Source organism: Miscanthus floridulus, chromosome 2 (genome assembly GCF_019320115.1).
Source record: "Miscanthus floridulus cultivar M001 chromosome 2, ASM1932011v1, whole genome shotgun sequence".
Taxonomy (NCBI): domain Eukaryota; kingdom Viridiplantae; phylum Streptophyta; class Magnoliopsida; order Poales; family Poaceae; genus Miscanthus; species Miscanthus floridulus.
Genome location: NC_089581.1, coordinates 141,383,164 through 141,395,482, shown reverse-complemented (window position 1 = coordinate 141,395,482; position 12,319 = coordinate 141,383,164). Strand labels below are relative to the sequence as shown.

The window sequence follows — 12,319 nt, the reverse complement described above, 5'->3', positions numbered from 1 at the left end:
AGCGTACCAGAGCGGATTTGCCCAGTTCAGGTGAGCCGCAGTCGAAAGAAGTCCGGGCGGACGTGGTGGTACGCTCGGCCGAGGCGTTGGTGGCCTGCACCCATGGGAACAGCGACGGCGGACCGAGAGCCAGCCATGGCGGCGGCCAGCAGCAATTTTGGCGACATGGCATGGCTCCGACCCGGAGTTGTTTGCTATCGTGCGCAGGGGTGAGAACATGCTGGCGGAGATGGTGGGGCACATGGCTCGGCAGTGGTACGGTGGGGAACGGTGGTGGTGAGAGCTGAGAGCAGATCGACGGCTTCGAGCTTGGCGTCCAGGCACAGGCACAGGCGAGTGGACCCGGCATAGGCAGCCGTCGTCCTAGGTTTCAGCCATCACGAGTACTCCTATATGCATGCATGCAAACTCGATTGCTCTTGTATGGGCCGTGAGCTCATTGATAGATGATCCATGCACGTACGCACAGTCGCACACAGGGCACTGGTCTCCTGGCAGTGTCCACGGAGGTGAGAGGGTGAGGCAGCTGCGGCCGCCGCCGTGTGGACCCGGCGCGGCTGGGCTGTGCGAGGTAGCCACGTGTTATAGGGCATGTGTCGCTGCCTATCAGCGTGTCCATGCCCAACCAGGCAACTGGGTCGAGGAAGAAATGTGTCTCGACGGAGGAATTCACGGCAACAGCAGCCACCGTGATAGAATGCTATTTGAAGGTAACAGTTCGTTCTTTCGGTGATATTTTACGTGACGGACGTCTTTTAATAGTATTTTTTAAATGGCGTGATCTTTAGACGGTATGAAACCAATTTTCCTTTTCCACGTTGATCGATCGAGCAGCATCAATCAGTCAGTCAGTGGTTCACTGGTTCGCGTCCACGTCGTCCTTGTTGACGGGCTCGAACCGGCCGCGCCCGAGGCCGTGCTGGTACAGGACGGAGTGCAGCTCGACGGGGGTGGCGGACAGGGACTTGATGATGCTCCCAAACCCGTGGCGCGGCGACGACAGCGGCCCGCCCGTCGGCGGCTTGGGCAGGCTTTGCCCCATGTGCAGCCGCAGCCGGCCGCGCTGCTGCTGCGCCATCATCTCCACCTGCGGCGGCTCCATCAGGCGCGCGAGCCCTTCCTCCTCGTCCCCGGATGCCGCAGCAGCCTCCTCGTCGTCGTCGTTACGCGCCGCCGGCGCCGCCTTCCGGTACGCCAGGTACAGCACCAGCTGCGCCGTGCCCAGGACGAAGCCGATGGCGTTGGGGATCTGGCGGTACGAAATATGTGCTTGGTCCAGTTATATATATATCGCGATCGAGTACAAGGAAAATGAGCGAAATAGTGTGACGCAAAGCAACGCGTACGCGTGCTACGCACCCCGATGAAGTAGTCCTTGACGAGTAGGGAGTAGACGCTCCAGACGCCGCCGTTGAGGAAGAGGAAGAAGGAGAGGGAGAAGGAGAAGGGCATGTACTCCACGCTCCGGGTCTTCACCACCGTCCGCTGCATGCATGTATCAGTAGCACCCAAATAAAAGCATAGCTAGGCATGGATGGATGGTCAGTTCGCTTCCATTTTGTTATTACGCGTCACCCGACTGAAAAAAAAAACTAGTGCTGTCTCGTAAACGTCAGTCGTCGGTGGTCATATTTTTTGTATCGACTATAGTTAATCTTTTGCTACACATATACTAGGCCTTGTTTAGATACCACCCAAATTTCAAGTTTTTTCACTCTCTCTCCATCACATCAATTTTTAGCCGCTTGCATGGAGTATTAAATGTAGGTAAAAAAAATAACTAATTACACAGTTTAGTTGGAAATCACGAGATGAATCTTTTGAGCCTAGTTGGTCCACGATTGGACAATATTTGTCAAATAAGACGAAAGTGGTACTATTCATCGGGTTGAAATTTTTTCGCAATCTAAACGAGGCCCTAGTACTTAGGGGGTGTTTGGTTTCTACAGGAAAATTTTAGTTCCTGTCCCATCGGATGTTTGGACACATGCATGAAGTATTAAATATAGACGAAAAAAATAACTAATTGCACAGATTGTGGCTAATTTGCGAGACGAATTTTTTAAGCCTAATTAGTCCATGATTTGACAATGTTGTGCTACAGTAAATATGTGCTAATGTCGGATTAATTAGGCTTAATAAATTCGTTTCGTAAATTAGCCTCCATCTATATAATTAGTTTTATAATTAACTCATATTTAGTTCTCCTAAATAGTATCCGAACGTCCGATATGACATGGATTAAAATTTAGTCCAGGAAACCAAACACCCCTTTACTTATCACTTGTGGTGGTGTTATCCCGTCATGCATGTCCGTGTCACTTGGTGTCGGTGAGCTATACAGTGCTTCGGTTCGGTGCGAGTGGGGAGTGGGGAGTGAGAGCCAGCGGAATTTCTGGTGGTTCTTCCCATAATGTCACCACGGAAACAGTAGATCATATCGCATGGGTCATGGGACGTACTTGGGACAGCAGGGGTCGCACGCATTCATTCGGTTTCAGTTCTTGCTAAGTTGGTAATGCAATTTAAGACAAGAGATATATAAAAATATATATACTAGCTCTTTTCTAGGAGTATAATATAGCTCCAGTGCATGAAAGAAAAACCGAACTTGGCCGGAGCTCCAACAAATTAGCCCTACTAGATATGAAGAGATTTTAGGTAAAGCGTGGTTGGGTACAAACCTTCAAGGCCATCTATCTGAGTTCGTGCTAGATAGGCATTACCGGTTGTGGTGTGCTATAAGTGTCCGAGAAAATGACATGAGACCAAACACTCAATGACGGGTCAGGAAAGTAGATGCGATCAGCTAGTCTTTTGCGGTATCAATCATCTTATCTTATTAGCATTCTACTAAGGTCGGCACGCTATAGAAATGAGCGTACGTATATTCAGAGATATGATCAGGGCCTTGTTTAGATTGCAAGTTTTTTCACTCTCTCTCCATCATATCAAATATTTAGACACATGCATGGAGTATTAAATGTAGATAAAAAAATAACTAATTACACAGTTTGATTCTAAATTACGAGACGAATCTTTTAAGCCTAGTTAGGCCATGATTGGACAATAATTATCAAATACAAACAAAAGTACTACAATACCAAATACTGGTTCCTAACCTCAATCTAAACCGCTAAACAGGGTCCTGCTTTTGTTCCCTAAGAGAGGCATCTCAAGTCAAAGAAACAGACCCCGAAACAAGTTACTACCAAAAGTGGGAAACAAATTCGTACGACCGTTCACCACTGAACTTTTTCATGACCCAGCCTGTTCGGTTGGCCGATTCGTATTATTGCTGGTTCGTGAAGAAGTACTGCTGACTGGTTTGTGTGAGAGAAAAATATTATTCCAACTGAAAATTTACAATCGTTTACGACAAGCCACAGTCAAACAAACAGTAAAAACTAAGTTTTCCTAAAGAACGGCACTGTACGTGTGATACTCTGTTTCACAGTCTCGAGTAGCTGGACAGGAAGTGATAGGTAGGGGGTGATATTGTCAGTTCAGTACAGTATACTGACCATTGAGCCCAGCGGTGCCGCGTACATCCCAATGGTGAGCGCGGCGCAGAGCAGCCCCACCGCGAACAGCCGGGCGCCGCCGTGCCGCGCCAAGGAAGCCGACGTTCACGGCCGGCACCAGCTTGCCCATCTTCGCCTGAGATTTACCACAACAAACATTATTCAGATGAGGATTCGATCCGTTGCCATGGCGTTGCCGTTCGATTCAGTCAATCAGTCAGGGGACGTTGCCAAGCTAAGGATATGCTACTACTGTACGAGAGCCAGATGCATGTATGTATATGAACTGATCGAACCTTGGTCTCCCTGGGCGCGTGGATGAGCTAGAGCGTGACGTAGATGGCCTCGAGCGCGGCGCCGGCGCCGGCGCCGTTGACGGTGATGACGAGGAGGCCGCTTCCGCCGGGCTTGAGGAGGCCGTAGAAGGTCCAGAGGCTGGTGCTGAGCAGGGTGGTGACGTACGGCAGCCACCTGAAGTCCTCCGTGCTCTTGTTCCTCACGATCCGCCGGAACGTCGCGCTGGATTCCATTCCATTTCCATGGAAATTAAACAAAACAGAGCTCCGCGTCCGTCAGCAATCAGCTCGCGGCACTTTCAAGTTGCATAGAGATATGTAGGTAACAGAAATTGCGTGAACTCGCATCGGAGACGCGAAGACGAGGGTGGAGATTACGTTCCCTGGTGTGAGGCAGGCAGAAGATCAAATCATCAAGGGGGAACTGCTTGGTTGATGTTCAAGACAAGAAAAAAAAACAAAGGCAAGGAGACATGCATGATAGCCGCCTCCGGCGAGGATGAACACTGACCTACGATCCCGACGAGGAAGCTCGGATTGGCCATTGCGAACGACTCTGTTGTTCCGCGAGGATGGACGGACGCGGGAGAGGTTATGACGAGGACGTGGACACCGGAGAGGGTATATGTAACACTAGCTATGTGACACTGCTTGCTTCACAGTCGGCGAAGGAAAAGGTGCTTGCATTGGTTAGTGCTGTATCGTTTCTGGGAAACACGACGAGCGCACGCCTCGTCAGTCTCAGATTCTGCAGCAAAAGGCATAAAATGGACGAACCTGAGCACACGGCCGGCGGTCACCGACTCACCGGCCGTGCCGTGCCCGTGCGTGTTACATACAGAGCACGCGGCGAAATCCATCTCAAACACTTGCTTGACGTCCTCAGGATGTTCACCTGTTCCCCTGACTTAGCAATTGACTCTCTGCTTTTCGTTGAGTGTGGTATGGTAAGCGACCGGACGGTAACAAACCGGGGAATCACAACCGAGTGCCCATTCATTGGCGGCTTGGCTATACGTGTCAGCAGACGCAGGGAGTAGTCAGTAGTCACCACAGCTGATAGCGCACCACTACTTGCTCCAGTTCGCGGTGGATAGACAGTAAAAGTAGAATCCAAACACCACTGAGTCTGAGCTGAACGGCGCGCGGAAGCTCACCCACCTACAGGCAGTGGAAGGTGGCCGTGGCCCGTGGGGTGGGGAGGGGGAGGGGGAGGGGAACAAAAGACATGCAGATCCGGCCCCATGAAACGTTCTAGAGCTCGATCGGCTGGGGCTGGCTGGCTAGGCTGGCTGGCCAGTCCCCTCACATGGATACTATTTACATGAATCAGTCAATAGTACTTCTCTCTCACATAAACGAACCAGCAACGATACGAACCAGCCAGCCGAACAGGCTCGTAGAGCCTGACACGTCGCGGCGCTAGGGCGACGCGGGTGGTGGGACGCGAGCCCACGTGCTGGCGGCAGTGCATAAAAAACCCGAGATATTCTGGAGATCGGGGAGAAAGTGAGACGGGGTGTGACATCGACATCGCCCCGTCGACTGGTCCGGGAGGCGGGGCGGCCTCGCTGTAACCCCTAGATGGATGGAAGGGCAAGGCCTACCTGAACGGCACGAAAGCTGCACAGTACGAAGATGAGTGATTAACTGTGCATAGTTGCTACTCTTCTTCTTTTATATAAGAGAAAATTTTGTATTTGGCCCTAAAAATAATGCTCCTTTCTTATTTGACATCGAAACTGAAAATCTTTCCTATATGTCCTGAACTCGAGTTTTTCTTTTCTATTTGACACTTCCGTCAGTTTGGGTTGTTAACGGTGTAAGTCCTATATAAAAAGTCCGTTTTACCCCTAGAGTTTTTTACTAGTCCTGGCATTCCATGGTTAATATTGCTATCTTTTATGAATGTTTTTATCTTAAACTGCAATGTTTCATAAAAGATAGCAATATTAACCATGGAATGCCAGGACTAGTAAAAAACTCTAGGGGTAAAACGGACTTTTCACATAGGACTTGACACCGTTAAGAACCCAAACTGACGGAAGTGTCAAATAGGAAAGAAAAACTCGAGTTCAGGACATATAGGAAAGATTTTCAGTTTCGATGTCAAATAAGAAAAGAGCATTATTTTTAGGGCCAAATACAAAATTTTCTCTTTATATAATCCAACAATTGCTAACACTAACTACAGCCTCTCGGAAGGGGAACAGAATACGCCTGAGACCTGGGGCTGGGCACTGGCTGACTGGCGGTGTTCTCGTCGAAGCAGACTGGGTAACCTGCACGTAGTCAAGTCACAAGACGCAAAATCAAGACGGAAATGCTTAGGCTTGGGCGTCAAATCGCCTCCGTGAGCTGGCCGTGACGCCAACATAAACTAAACCTAAACGGCCCAACATTTTAATGCGCTTGTTTAACTAAGCATTGTTCTTTTAAAAAAAAAAAAGATTGAGAATCGTTCGATCAATCCACTCTAGGAACAAAAACAAGCCATACTTTTCACTCGTCAAGTTCTCTTGACCACCGTGGCATGGTCCACGGCGACCCCTCCGGTCAGCATTCTTCACTGCACCCGGCCACCAACCTGCCTTCATCCTTCCTCCTCACCACACTTGAGCGTCGCCGCGCAGCTTCTTCCCTCTTGACCATGCTCATTGACTGATGTGTGTGGTTTCCATTCTGCACCGCGCCCTCGTCCACTTCCGTCCCTCTCTAGCGGCAGCTCGCGCTAGGAGCGGCGACCAATCGGCCTTCCCCACTCTCTCTCCATGGCGCTCGATCCGCTGCCTCCCTCAGCGACGGTCTCCAGCAGTGATGCGTTCGAGATTGGGTAGGGGTCACTCCACTAGCAGAGGCGGCTCCCCCAGCAGGGGCGACTCGCCCAGCAGCGGCTGCGATGACAGTGGCTAGGATGCAGATTTCCAGAATCGTTCGTTCCCCCGCTCTGTGTTACGTCGTACGGAAGAAGAAGAAGGGTGAAAATTGTATGTTGCAAGTGTTTCATTGCAAGTGCTGTATATCGATGTTGCAAAAGTAGATCGGGATGTTCCACATGTTGTAATGGCTACACACGTACGTTTCAAATGTATGTTCTAAATGTTTTATCTATTTCAGACATATGTTGTAAGTGTTTTTATCTAGGTGTTGTCAAAGTAGACCTGGATGTTACATATACATGCATGTTGCAAGCATATGTTTCAAGTGTTTTTGGGTGTTTTATGTGGATGTTGCATATGTTTGCAATGGTTCTCAAATTATCGGGTATCGATATTAGGGATACCCAAAGGAAGGAAGTTAGCGCACATGCTGACTTCCCCGGATCGCTCGACCCCAAGGCCGCAGGCTCCGTCTCGCTAGACCCCTTGGGTGCGAGCTCTGTCTCGCCCGACCCTAAGGACGCGGTTTTCGTCTCTCCCGACCTTGGGCTCCGTCTCGCCCGAGCTCGAGGACGCGGGCTCCGTCTCGTCCGACCTCGAGGCCGTGGGCTCCGTCTTGCCTGACCCCTTGGGTGAGGGGTCCACCTCGCCCGACCCCAAGGACATGGGTTCCATCTCGCCCAAGGTCGCGGGCTCTGTCTCGCCCGACCTCGAGACCGCTGAAAGCTCTAGTTTGGTTTTGGTGAATTGATGAAACCCTAAGTGCTAACCTAGTTTATCAAGTGATCATGAGATAGGTAGCACATTCCAAGTGGTGAAGCAAATGAAGATCATAACATGATGATGGTGATGCCATGGTGATGATCAAGTGCTTTGACATGAAAAGAAGAAAGAGAAAAACAAAAAGCTCAAGGCAAAGGTATAAATTATATGAGCTATTTTGTTTTGGTGATCAATACACTTAGAGAGTGTGATCACATTTAGGTTTGATAGCCGTACTATTAAGAGGGGTGAAACTCATATCGAAATGCGGTTATCAAAGTGCCACTAGATGCTCTAACTCATTGCATATGTATTTAGGATATAGTGAAATGCTAACACCCTTGAAAATATTTGTAAAAATATGCTAACACATGTGCACAAGGTGATACATTTGGTGGTTGGCACATTTAAGCAAGGGTGAAGAAGTTAGAGGTGAAAAGGAGTTAGTCTCGCTGGTCACAAGGTGACCGGACACTGGTCCTAGAGGAACCGGCGTGTTCGGTCAGTTGTAACAGCGGAGACGCTGGCGTCGGTCAAACGATCGGACGCTGGGTCGTTCAGCGATCGGACGCTAGAGGCAGGGTCCGGTCCTGTTGTCGGACAGTGCACAGAGGCTAGGGTCTCTGACCGGACGCTGGCAGGGTTCGGTCGTGCATGACCGGACGTGTCCGGTGGGCAAAATGTGTTTCTGGAACCTTACTGGAAACGACCAGATGCTGGTGGCTCAGCGTCCAGTTAGTTATAGCGCAGCGTCCGATCAACTCAAGTGACCGTTGAGATCGGGACACATGGCTGTCATCGGGCGACCGGACACTGAGGTCCAGCGTCCGGTCAACATGACCAGAGCGTCCGGCCAGCCCGTGTTGTGCCCAGTGAAGGGGTACAACGGCTCTATTTCATGGGGGCTTCTATTTAAGCCCCATGGCCGGTTGAAGCTCACACCTTTGGCCATTTGCATTGACATAGCAACCTTGTGAGCTTAGCCAAAGCCCTCCCACTCATCTCCATCATTGATTCATCATCTTTGTGAGATTGGAAGAGAATCCAAGTGCATTGCTTGAGTGATTGCATCTAGAGACACTTGGTGTTCGTGTTTCGCTGCGGGATTCGCTTGTTACTCTTGGTGGTTGCTGCCACCTAGACGGCTTGGAGCAGCGAGGATCGTCGAGCGGAGGTTGGTGATTGTCTCCGGCTCCGATCGTGGTGATTGTGAGGGGTTCTTGACCTTTCCCCTGCGGAGAGCCAAAAGGTACTTTAGTAGATTGCTCGTAGCTTATGTGATCCTCATCTTGTGTTGGTTGTGTGGCACCCTATTGAGAGTTTGGCGTGTGAAGCCAATTAGCGCGTGAACCTCCAAGTGAGTGAATCGCCACAACGAGGACTAGCTTGCCGGCAAGCAAGTGAACCTCAGAAAAAAATCATTGTGTTCATCATTGATTCCGAGGTGATTGGTCTTCATTGTTATTCATCCTTGTGATTGATTGGTTCCTTCATCTACACGGCGGTATAACCTTCTTGATCACTCTCTTTACATTACCGCAAACTAGTTGTCAAGCTCTTTAGTGTAGCTAGTTGTGAGAGCTTGCTTGCTTGGTTGGTGTGGCTCTTTAGTTAGCTTTTGAGAGCATACTAACATAGGGTAGTGTCATAGCTATTGTGTGAATAGATACTATCTAAACTAGAATTGTGGTAGGTGGCTTGCATTTTGAGTAGGCTAGCGCAACACTTGCTTCGCCTCATAATTGTCTAACCATTTTGTTAAGTGTTGTTGTAGAAATTTTTATTAGGCTATTGAAAGCACTAGTTTGGTTTTGGTGAATTGATGAAACCCTAAGTGCTAACCTAGTTTATCAAGTGATTATGAGATAGGTAGCACATTCCAAGTGGTGAAGCAAATGAAGATCATAGCATGGTGATGATGATGCCATGATGATAATCAAGTGCTTGGACCTGGAAAGAAGAAAGAGAAAAACAAAAAGCTCAAGGTAAAGGTATAAACCATAGGAGCTATTTTGTTTTGGTGATCAAGACACTTAAAGAGTGTGATCACATTTAGATTTGATAGTCGTACTATTAAGAGGGGTGAAACTCGTATCGGTATGCTGTTATCAAAGTGCCACTAGATGCTCTAACTCATTGCATATGCATTAGGATCTAGTGGAATGCTAACACCCTTGAAAATGTTTGTGAAAATATGCTAACACATGTGCACAAGGTGATACACTTGGTGGTTGGCACATTTGAGCAAGGGTGAAGAAGTTAGAGGTGAAAAGGAGTTAGTCTTGCTGGTCACTAAGTGACCGGACGCTGGTCTCAGAGGGACCGGTGTGTCCGGTCAAGTATGGCAGCAAAGACGCTGGCGTCGGTCATACGACCGGACGCTGGGTCTTGGACTGACCAGACGCTGAGGTCTAGGGTCTGGTCCTATTGTCGAACAACGCTGATGAAAGTCAATGTGTGACCGAACGCTATCAGGGTCCGGTCAAGCATGACTGGACGCGTCCGGTCAAAGAAAGTTGTTTCTGGAACCTTACTGGAAACGACCGGACACTGGAAGCTGAGCGTCCGGTCAGTAATAGCATAGTGTCCAGTCAACTCAAGTGACCGTTGTGATCGGGACATGTGGCTGTCGTCGGGCGACTAGATGCTAAGGTCCAGCGTCCGGTCAACATGACCGGAGCCTCCAGTCAGCCCGCGTTGTGCCCAGTGAAGGGGTACAACGGCTCTATTTCATGAGGCTTCTATTTAAGCCCCATGGCCGGTTGAAGCTTACACATTTGGCCATTTTCATTAACATAGCAACCTTGTGAGCTTAGCCAAAGCCCTCCCACTCATCTTCATCATTGATTCATTATCTTTGTGAGATTGAGAAAGAATCCAAGTGCATTGCTTGAGTGATTGCATCTAGAGGCACTTGGTGTTTGTGTTTCGCTACGGATTTCGCTTGTTACTCTTGGTGGTTGCCGCCACCTAGATGGCTTGGAGCAGTGAGGATCGTCGAGCGGAGAGTGGTGATTGTCTCCGGCTCCGATCGTGGTGATTGTGAGGGGTTCTTGACCTTTCCCCGGTGGAGGGCCAAAAGGTACTCTAGTGGATTGCTCGTGGCTTGTATGATCCTCATCTTGTGTTGGTTGTGCGGCACCCTATTGAGGGTTTGGCGTGTGATGCCAATTAGCGCATGAACCTTTAAGTGAGTGAATCGTCACAACGAGGAGTAGCTTGCCGGCAAGCAAGTGAACCTCGGTAAAAATCATTGTGTTCATCATTTGATTTCGAGGTGATTGGTCTTCATTGTTATTCATCCTTGTGGTTGATTGGTTCCTTCATCTACACGGTGGTATAACCTTCTTGATCACTCTCTTTACATTACCACAAACTAGTTATCAAGCTCTTTAGTATAGCTAGTTGTGTTGCTTAGTTGGTGTGGCTCTTTAGTTAGCCTTTGAGAGCACACTAACATAGGGTAGTGTCATAGCTATTGTGTGAATAGATACTATCTAAACTAGAATTATAGTAGGTGGCTTGCATTTTGAGTAGGCTAGCGCAACACTTGCTTCGCCTCATAATTGTCTAACCATTTTGTTAAGTGTTGTTGTAGAAATTTTTATTAGGCTATTCACCCCCCCCCCCTCTAGTCATTAGGACCTTTCAAGTGGTATCAGAGCCGAGGTCACCGTGATTTGAGGCTTAACAACCTTCGGTGTAAAAATGGCTCAAATCAACAACACCAAGAAGCCACCCCAATTTGATGGCACAAATTATCCTTATTGGAAGTCAAAGATGACCACACACATCAAGTCAATCAATAGAAAAGTGTGGAAGGTAGTTGAAACCAAAATTGAGATTGGTGATCCAGAGAATCCCACCGCCGCCGAAGAAGTGCTTCTCCAAAATAATGACATTGCTCTAAGTGCTATTCATGATGCAATTGATGAAAGAACATTTGAGCAAATCAAGAATATTGAGATAGCTCATGAGGCTTGGAAGAAATTGGAAGAATCATTTGAGGGCACTCAAGTCATGAAGGGTGCAAAGGCATACATCCTCAAAGAGAAGTTTGCAAGCTTCAAGATGAAGGAGGATGAGAGTGTGCCGGAGATGTTTCATAGGCTTCAAGTGCTTATCAATGATCTCAAAGCACTTGGAGAAGAGGTGAAGGACAAGGACTTCTCCCACAAGTTCTTGAGATGCTTATCTTCAAGATTTGGCACATTGGTCATAATTCTAGTGAGGAGTGGTTTGGACACCATGACACCAAACCAAGTATTGGGAGACATCATGACCGATGATACATATAGAGATGAAGATGAGAAGGAAGAAAAGAAGGAGAAGAAAGATGAGAAGAAGGATGAGAAGAAGAAGAGCGTGGCATTCAAGGCCACATCATCCAAGGGCAAAGCTAAGCAAGAAACATCAAGTGAAGATGATGATTCATGGGATGATGATGATGATGCTGATGATGAGATGGCTCTCTTTGTCAAGAGATTTGGCAAGTTCATGGTGAAGAAGGGCTATCATGCTAGGAGGAAGAAGTCTTCATCCAAGAACAAAGAAGAGTCAAGAAGGTGCTTCAAGTGTGGAAGCAAAGATCATCTTGTTGCTTAATGCCCATACAATAGCGACAATGATGATGACAACAAGAAGGAAAAGAAAGAGAAGAAGGACAAGATGGCATTCAAGAAGAAAAAGGGTGGTTCATATGTAGTCACTTGGGATAGTGATGCTTCCTTAAGTGATGATGATGATGATAGTGATGATAACAAGACCACCAAGAAGAAGGTTCTTGCAAGCATTGCTATCAATGAGAAGCCTTCTCTCTTCGAATCTTCATCATGCTTCATGGCTAAGGCCACTAAGG

General features: G+C 48.3%; 1 pseudogene; it reads right to left on the bottom strand.

The window, feature by feature from the left end:
• Positions 1-682: 682 nt before the first annotated feature.
• Positions 683-4,657, bottom strand: LOC136539901 (bidirectional sugar transporter SWEET16-like; annotated as a pseudogene).
• Between the last annotated feature and the right edge of the window lie 7,662 nt (positions 4,658-12,319).